Raw genomic sequence first — 7703 nt, forward strand, 5'->3', positions numbered from 1 at the left:
CACACACACACACACACACACACACACACACACACACACGCACACACAGACACAACTCGTTAATCTGTAATTCAGAGGTTGTGCAGCTGACATGTGAGACACCTTCTCTTGTTTCTGTCCCTCATTCTCTGACTCCTCAAACCTAAGCATGACACTATTTTACGCCCACATGCAGTATATACATTTACTTTCATGATTATAGAAACATGGAGAAATGAGGATATGGTTGATAGTTGATTCAATATTTTGTCAAAAACTGTAAAATGACGTGGGATTTGAACACAATTCATCCAATGAATTCTACCCCTCAAAAATCCACTATTTAACTTAAATTAACGGCTTTCGACAAATTCCACACATATCAACTGTAAACTGAGTCAGATCTGCTTTATCACATTACAATTAATGTTCAAACTCCAGAAACAGACTGACATAAGTGAAATGGGCCAGTTTGATAAATGAGGGATGTCCGCTCATGTGGTTGGAAAGAAAATGAAAAGTAGCAACGGAGGAAGGGAGAGTGAGCAGAGATTTAAATAAAAATCCCAAGGAAGAGAGACAGAGCTGAGGCTGTGTCTTGATACAGATTCAATTTGGAGTTTCTCTTCTTGCTAGCAGAGCTCATATTGGAGAAGAGATGGGATGTTTTTTGGTTCAAGCTAATTGGCTAGACCAATATATCTAGGGCCAATATAGGTCTTTTATTGAATAATAGATATTAGTCTTGGGTTACTGCTGATTATATAAATGTTTTAGATTCCATTCTACAGTGTCTTCAGGTTTCTTGAGAAAACTACTTTTAATAATTAACATTAAAAAACTGGAAGAAGGTTAAGATTAGGAATCTTTACACATCATCATTTACAATTCTGGGTCTAAATATTGACCCCGGTGGCATCATGTCGAGCATCTATCAGGTGTATTTTAAAAGAGGACATGGAAATAAGAAATTTAGGGGATTTTATTTGCATACTTCTAGTATGTGTCCATGGTCATTGAACAGCATAAATGCAGTGAGCTGAAAGTTTAAAGGCCGACCCCGAGCACGTGTCTTAAATATAAGAATAATCTGCACAGAAACTGAGTCTATTTAAGAATAGATAGAGATTATACTAGAGATTTCGGAGATCTTTTAATAAATAATAGAAGCTCGTTTCACAATGTATAAAAAGTACACATTATGTGGTTTCTTGAATTAAAATCCCAAAATGCTGAAGTAAAATAAACCCCCCCTCAAACTGCAAAACATCGTAAGCCTACTTGTACAAATCCATCATTTTAAACTGGTTAACGACAGTAAAACTGATTTAATATTGTCACCTTGCCCTACCAATCACCCCTATCAGAGTCAGCAGAGGGTCTTTCTCCTGTCTGTCCTAAAGCAAGCCGTGCTATAAACCCATTACATTGATATCGCTTCATGGAAATATAAATCAGCAGCAGCAGTGAGCCCCGGTGGAATGAGTGGCATAAATACAACCGGTGGTTGAACAAGAATGGGGTCATAAAGAGTGTCTCCTTTACTGTACAGTATATACCCAAATGTTTTACTCAAACAGGAAATACCTGATGAACAAGCTGTGCAGGCAGTGGCCGAGGACCTGCTGTGCTCAGGTGTTACGTGAAGTCCATAGCTCAACCTTCAACTGAACCAGTCCATCACTTATCTGTTCAGGCAAATACAGAAACACTACTTTGGAAATATGTAGCTGGTTATGAACACATACAAGTGCATACAAAGACTTAACTATTAAATAAAAATGAATGCAGGTCAACATAAAGAAATAACTCTATATCTTGGGAAATGTGTTTATTGGTGTCTTGCCAAGTCAGCCTGGCGGATGTCTAATGTCTCTCGCCGTTTATAAACTCACGGTCAACAGTTCATTTCAAGAAGAGGTCTCCTGTCATTGTTTTCCTATTACTGCTACTGCTGTTTCTATGGTACTGTTTTTATTTATTTATCTGTTATATATATTTTTAACTACACCAAGAGAACCCATGCAAAAAAGTCTAAATGTATATTAACAAGAAAAGATTTGAAATCTGAGAAGGTGCACGGGTGCTGCTGACGGCCGAGGAAAAACAATTATCGTACTGTAACACACCTCAAATTGAATTCAGGGAATGATATCACATGGATTTGCAAGTGTAATCTGCATTGATTTGGCAAGTTATTCCATTAAGCTGTGGGTACATGAGCTCTGGTAATTGCATTCTCACACACACAAACACACACAGTATGTAAGCTTTACACCCTATGCTACGTGTATAATAAGTGTCTAAATGGTTTTCAGACATACGCATATTGGTAGGGGAGCATTTATCTCTGCTTATTGTGAAAGGAATAACATTACTCATTTCGAGCCCATTCAACCATAACTACCTGATTTAGTCAAACTGAGAATGACTGAATGAATAACCCAGATGCCAATTCTCGGAGAGAATGAATAATAATTTAATGTGGTAGAGGAAGTCGCCAGGCAACGATGAATGAATAAATACAAAGGTGTTTGTCAAAGAATGATTGAAGAAGTATTGAGGTAATTAAGGGTGGTAATCAAGTTTGTCAGGGGATGAAGGAATGAGTAAGAGGCTTTCTTTGTCAGGTGATGAGTGAGTATCGTTGTATGACTCAATTTATCAAAGGCAGAGGAGGCGTTTTCAGAGGGTAGCATTGGCAATAATGGGACACAAAACCAGACTGTATTGTGAGAAACTATGCACATTTTGCAACTACATACACACACACACACACACAGAAAGGAACGTGCAATGCAAACATTGTTTTGTTTGTATTGACTGACTGCAATCTGTTACTGAGAACGTATTAACCACCGTCATGTCAAAATAAACCATGAACTCAATGCTCAATATCTAAAGTAGTAGGTAACAGCTAGCTGGCCGCAGTTGTGAAATGCATAGATAATGTTTAACAGTAAAATCTCAACTTAGCTTGCACCTAAGTAATACCATATTTGAGTTTGCTATCATTAGCAATAACATCAGCTAGTTCGAGGTGTATTAACCATTACATTAGCAGCAATTTTCCCGTATTTAAGAATGATTGAACATGGACTTGCCTGCAAGTGATGCACGGGCATCATCTCACAGTTTCTTCTTCTTTCTTTTCTCTGCTCCTGACTCCTGCGGTCTTTTCAACAGACCACTGAGGCAGAAGGGCGCCCACGAGGAGCTTGGGAAGTTCAATGTGTGTTTGGGGATGGGGGGTACCATTGTTACTTTCTTGAGCAATTAAATATATCTATTGTTCTGCCTGTTTTGTGATATGCATGCCTGAAAAGTGCCTAATATTTCTATACTGAAATATCGGCATTATAATTATTATAACTATGATGATTTTTCATAAGGCTATTTTGGTTGAGAACGAGCTAGCCTTCTAGCGCTAGCATGCAACAGTTAGGCACCTTGTCTACCTCGTCTCGGCTAGTGACGTAGAAACCCGTGCGGACTTTGAACAGCAGAGGACATTCAGTAACCTGTATCTCATTTAAAACAGCATGACGTTTTTTTTTCAATTTTGTATGCTTGTGGAAGCACCAGAGACACAAAATAACACCCCAAATTCCTGAAAAAGGGATTTTTTCTTCATAATATGGGCACTTTAAATTGCTTTGTTTAAAAAGAAAAAACAACACCCAAATATATATGATTAAATTCTAGCGATATAAATCAGAGAAAAACACAAAATGTTCGCTTTTGAGAACCTGGAAATAGCAAATAGTCGAAATTACTGTACTACATCCCACAGACACGGTATAATATCATGTACGATACAGAAGTCACTGAGTTCCTTCATGAAATACACATTGTAATATTTTTCTTGATGGCACACAAACAAAAGCTTTAGGAAGAACATAAGTTCAAGGAATTAGTGCAGAAATTAAAACTGTTGCCAAGAAACATAAACTCAGTAAGTCTATTTCTTGATTTTGATGAAGCTGATGCTTTAGTTATTTTTCTAAAGTAATAAATCTGCTCCAGAGATTTTGGGCTGGTTACTCTTTTTGCAACAACAAAAGCACCAAATAAAATCATCTTTTACTAAAAAACCAAAAGTCGTGGTTCTTAAAATGGCCGCTTTTATTTATATTTGTACAGTATAAGGAGTTATAAATGTTTGATTTTACTTTACCTTTTTAGATGAGGGTGAGAAACTCTTCACAGATGTCGCTGGCGGCAAAGATCTTGTCTCCAAGCTCAGCTGTCACACGGAGAGGTTGACTGCAGGCGCCCCCCCTCTCTGGCCTCAGGTCCCGCTTCTAGTGAGTCTTCATTGCTGCAAAAACACGCTGGAAAGGATGTTTTTTCTTCAGTTCATTTTGTTCTCACTGCTCAATTACAAGCAAAACTAATCTTTCAGACAAAAGTCATAAAGACTCCCACCTCTTTCTACTGGAGAAACTCGGCTGAGTGGGCGCAGATATGATAAGTTTCCACAGGTTAGAGATTCCAGCAGTAAGGGAAAGTTGAGTTTGATATTTAGTCTACCTATAATAATAAAAATGAGCTGGACAAAATATCAATCAACACATCTCTCAAACAATTTCTTAACCCAAAGCGGGCGCCAAATTACGGTATGATGTATAATAATTTGTACATTTTGTCAAAAAATTAAAATGTCTTAACATGAATCCAACATATTATTAGCAAATATAAATCAGGCTATTTGTGAAAGAAAAAAAAACATTGATTATGGGCTTACTGGCCTATAGGTAAGGTAGTCTCTTAGGTAGCCCCACACAGATACAGTTAATCATGCAAATTATGAAAGCTGATTAAAATGAAGGTAAAATATCGATGCTGGTATTTTCTTTCAACATTACATATCTCCTTTTTTTGAGAAAATCATATCATCGTTTTCATCTACAGTGACCCCGTTATTATTTCAAGCATCTACTGGGTGTATTTACAAGAAGACATGAAAATATAGAATCTAAAGCATTTCATTTGCACACTCCCAACATAGGTGCTTGACTCAACTAGTGGGAAAAAAATCATAAGTCTACTTGTACAAATTCATCATTTCAAACTGGTTAACGACCGTAAAACTGATTTAATATTGTCACCTTGCCCTACCAATCGCCCCTATCAGAGTCAGCAGAGGGTCTTTCTCCTGTCTGTCCCTAAAGCAAGCCGTGCTATAAACCCATTACATTGCGATCGCTTTATGGAAATATAAATCAGCAGCAGCAGTGAGCCCCGGTGGAATGAGTGGCATAAATACAACCGGTGCTTGAACAAGGATGGTGTCATAAAGAGTGTCTCAGCGTAAGGAGCCCCTCCGGGTTTAGCCACGCATGCCCAAATGTTGTACTGTAACAGGAAAAACCTGATCAAATGCTCTGCAAACAAAGAGCTCTCACACTGAACAGTTGATTATTCCACCGTCAGATTAACAATAAATAACAATTAACACAAAAAGATTATGAAATTATGCAGGCCAACATTATCAAAAATAATCCAATAAAATAATACATGATATAACACTCATAGTAGCATTCTTCTGAATTATGAGTACCTAAACTTTAAGTACATATTCTAAATAATAATACTGACACAGTGACATTTACTTGTAATGGTATTAGCACATAAACATCCCAAACATCTCTTCAGGGCATCTATTATGATTATATTATTGAAAAATAATTCAATTATATGATATATGATTGAAAAATTACGATCCATGCTATACATCCATGCAATACATGCTGATAAACTATCCTTATCCAGTTCCAGTACAGATATACAAGACTGAGCATTTCCTGTAAAATGCACAACAACAACAAATACTGCAAAGTCAAAGCCTGCCCAAAGTTCTGTTTGCACTGGCAGGTTTACCTTTATGAGCTGCCTGAACCCAACTCTTTGCATCAGAGATTTAGCTGCAGCAAATTCATAAACCAACAGACTGCAACTTATAACCAATGTTTGCTGAAATCCATGCATCCATGTTATATTTGAATAGGGAACAGCTGGTTTTTGACATTGAAGTAACTTGGCATCTGTGATTAGGCCCAGCTGGGAAGTGTTTTCATCTGGCCATTTTCTGACATCTAGTGGACACCAACAGAAGGGATACAAGGGATGGATACAAGGTGGGTCTGAAATGATTTATTGTACAAAGTCATAACATTCCTCAGGGAATTACAGTAAATATTAGTTAGTTTTATATGTAAGTTATGTGTGAAATTGATCTGTATTATGAGCAGAACATAGTACATCATATGTAGTATTTCCCCCTGTGGGCTGCCAGTGGCTGTAAGATTGCATGTAATGTACCAGCTTCCAGGATACACTCTACTCGACTGAGAAATATCTGTTGGCGGTAAATGTGTTTAATATGGAGACACTGCTTTGTAATTGAAAGGTTAGAGGAGGGTTAAATAAGATAAGATCACTTAACTGAGGTGAGATTTTCACTTTTAGTTCTTGTGACCTCTACCCCTCTTTAACGGAACATAAAATACATGTGCATGTTCAATTATTTATGATAAATCTGAATATTATAATGATATGGACACTTAATACATTAACAGAAACTGTACACTGAAAATCTTTAAATGTTGCTGTGGGACATAGTGAGACTAGCCTCTAATCAAATGCCATGTATGTAGATGTTATGTCTAGTGGATCAATACAAATAACAACATATATAGATGTTTTAAAACTTTGTCCCACAGGCCACAACTGGGAAAAATTTAATAATGCTTGCCAAGCACTATAGCATAAATAAATAAATATACACTCTTTGCAGTGCAAACAACGTAAGTGGCCTGATGTTTATTCTTTTGAGCTGGTGTGTGCGTCGAGTTGGCGTGTGTGTGTGTGTGTGTGTGTGTGGGGGGGGGGACAGAGCGAGGGAGAAGTGAGAGAGTGACAGCGATTAGCCACTCTAGAGTCATAGTGCCTATGTTTTATTTGTTTGACTAAGCATCCTTATAAACACCCGACCAACTCAACCTCAGCCAATCGTCAGCATTTATGCGCTTGTCTCGTGTACTGCCACTAACCAAGGAAGAAGAAAGAGAGCTCAGAGAAATAGTTGGTCTGATGAAAGAAAAAAACAGCTTCAATTATAGTCACGAGCCACATTTTTTGACAGTAACGGTGTTATTAAGAGGGGAGGGGTAATAGATTAGATTACTCATTACTGAAAAAAGTAACGCCGTTATTCAATCACTGCTGTAGAGGAAAAATCACTCTTTTTCAAAAGTTTGAAAAGCGTCCGACCAAACAGCCAAACAAATCATAATAACAATAGATACATTCGAATTTTATTAATTCACAAAAGGCTTATCCATTGGTTATAAAATAGAGCATAGTCCTGTTAACATCTAGAACTGTACAACAAAACAAATACCAAACAATGAATGAGTAAAACCTATGAAGTACACAAAGCAGAACAAATAATGCGGACAACTGAAGACATGTTGGATTTACAAATAACAATAAATCAGAGAACCTGTGCGTATAGTGTCCTGACTGGAGTAACGCAGGACTAAATGTAATGGATTGAACAGAAAAGGTGCATTAAACAATGGTTTACATCTACATGGAGCTTCATGAGGAACACTTGTGGGTAGTGCAAAAAAGCATTTGGAGGTGTTAAATATGAAGTTAGTACCTATGAGATTCAACCTATTTTTTAGTGACAGTAGCACACACACACACATACATAT

At 37.3% G+C, this 7703-nt stretch overlaps 1 protein-coding gene across 1 annotated transcript in view; it reads right to left on the reverse strand.

Annotated features, from left to right (window-relative positions):
• Nucleotides 1-4204, reverse strand: part of arhgdig (Rho GDP dissociation inhibitor (GDI) gamma) — a 24893-nt gene extending 20689 nt beyond the window's left edge. Inside the window, exon 1 of the mRNA XM_034894144.1 lies at nt 4157-4204. The gene's annotated coding sequence lies outside the window, so the exon portion shown is untranslated. The remainder of the gene's footprint in view (nt 1-4156) is intronic.
• Nucleotides 4205-7703: the final 3499 nt, after the last annotated feature.

This window comes from Etheostoma cragini, chromosome 15, assembly GCF_013103735.1.
Source record: "Etheostoma cragini isolate CJK2018 chromosome 15, CSU_Ecrag_1.0, whole genome shotgun sequence".
In the NCBI taxonomy this organism is placed as follows: domain Eukaryota; kingdom Metazoa; phylum Chordata; class Actinopteri; order Perciformes; family Percidae; genus Etheostoma; species Etheostoma cragini.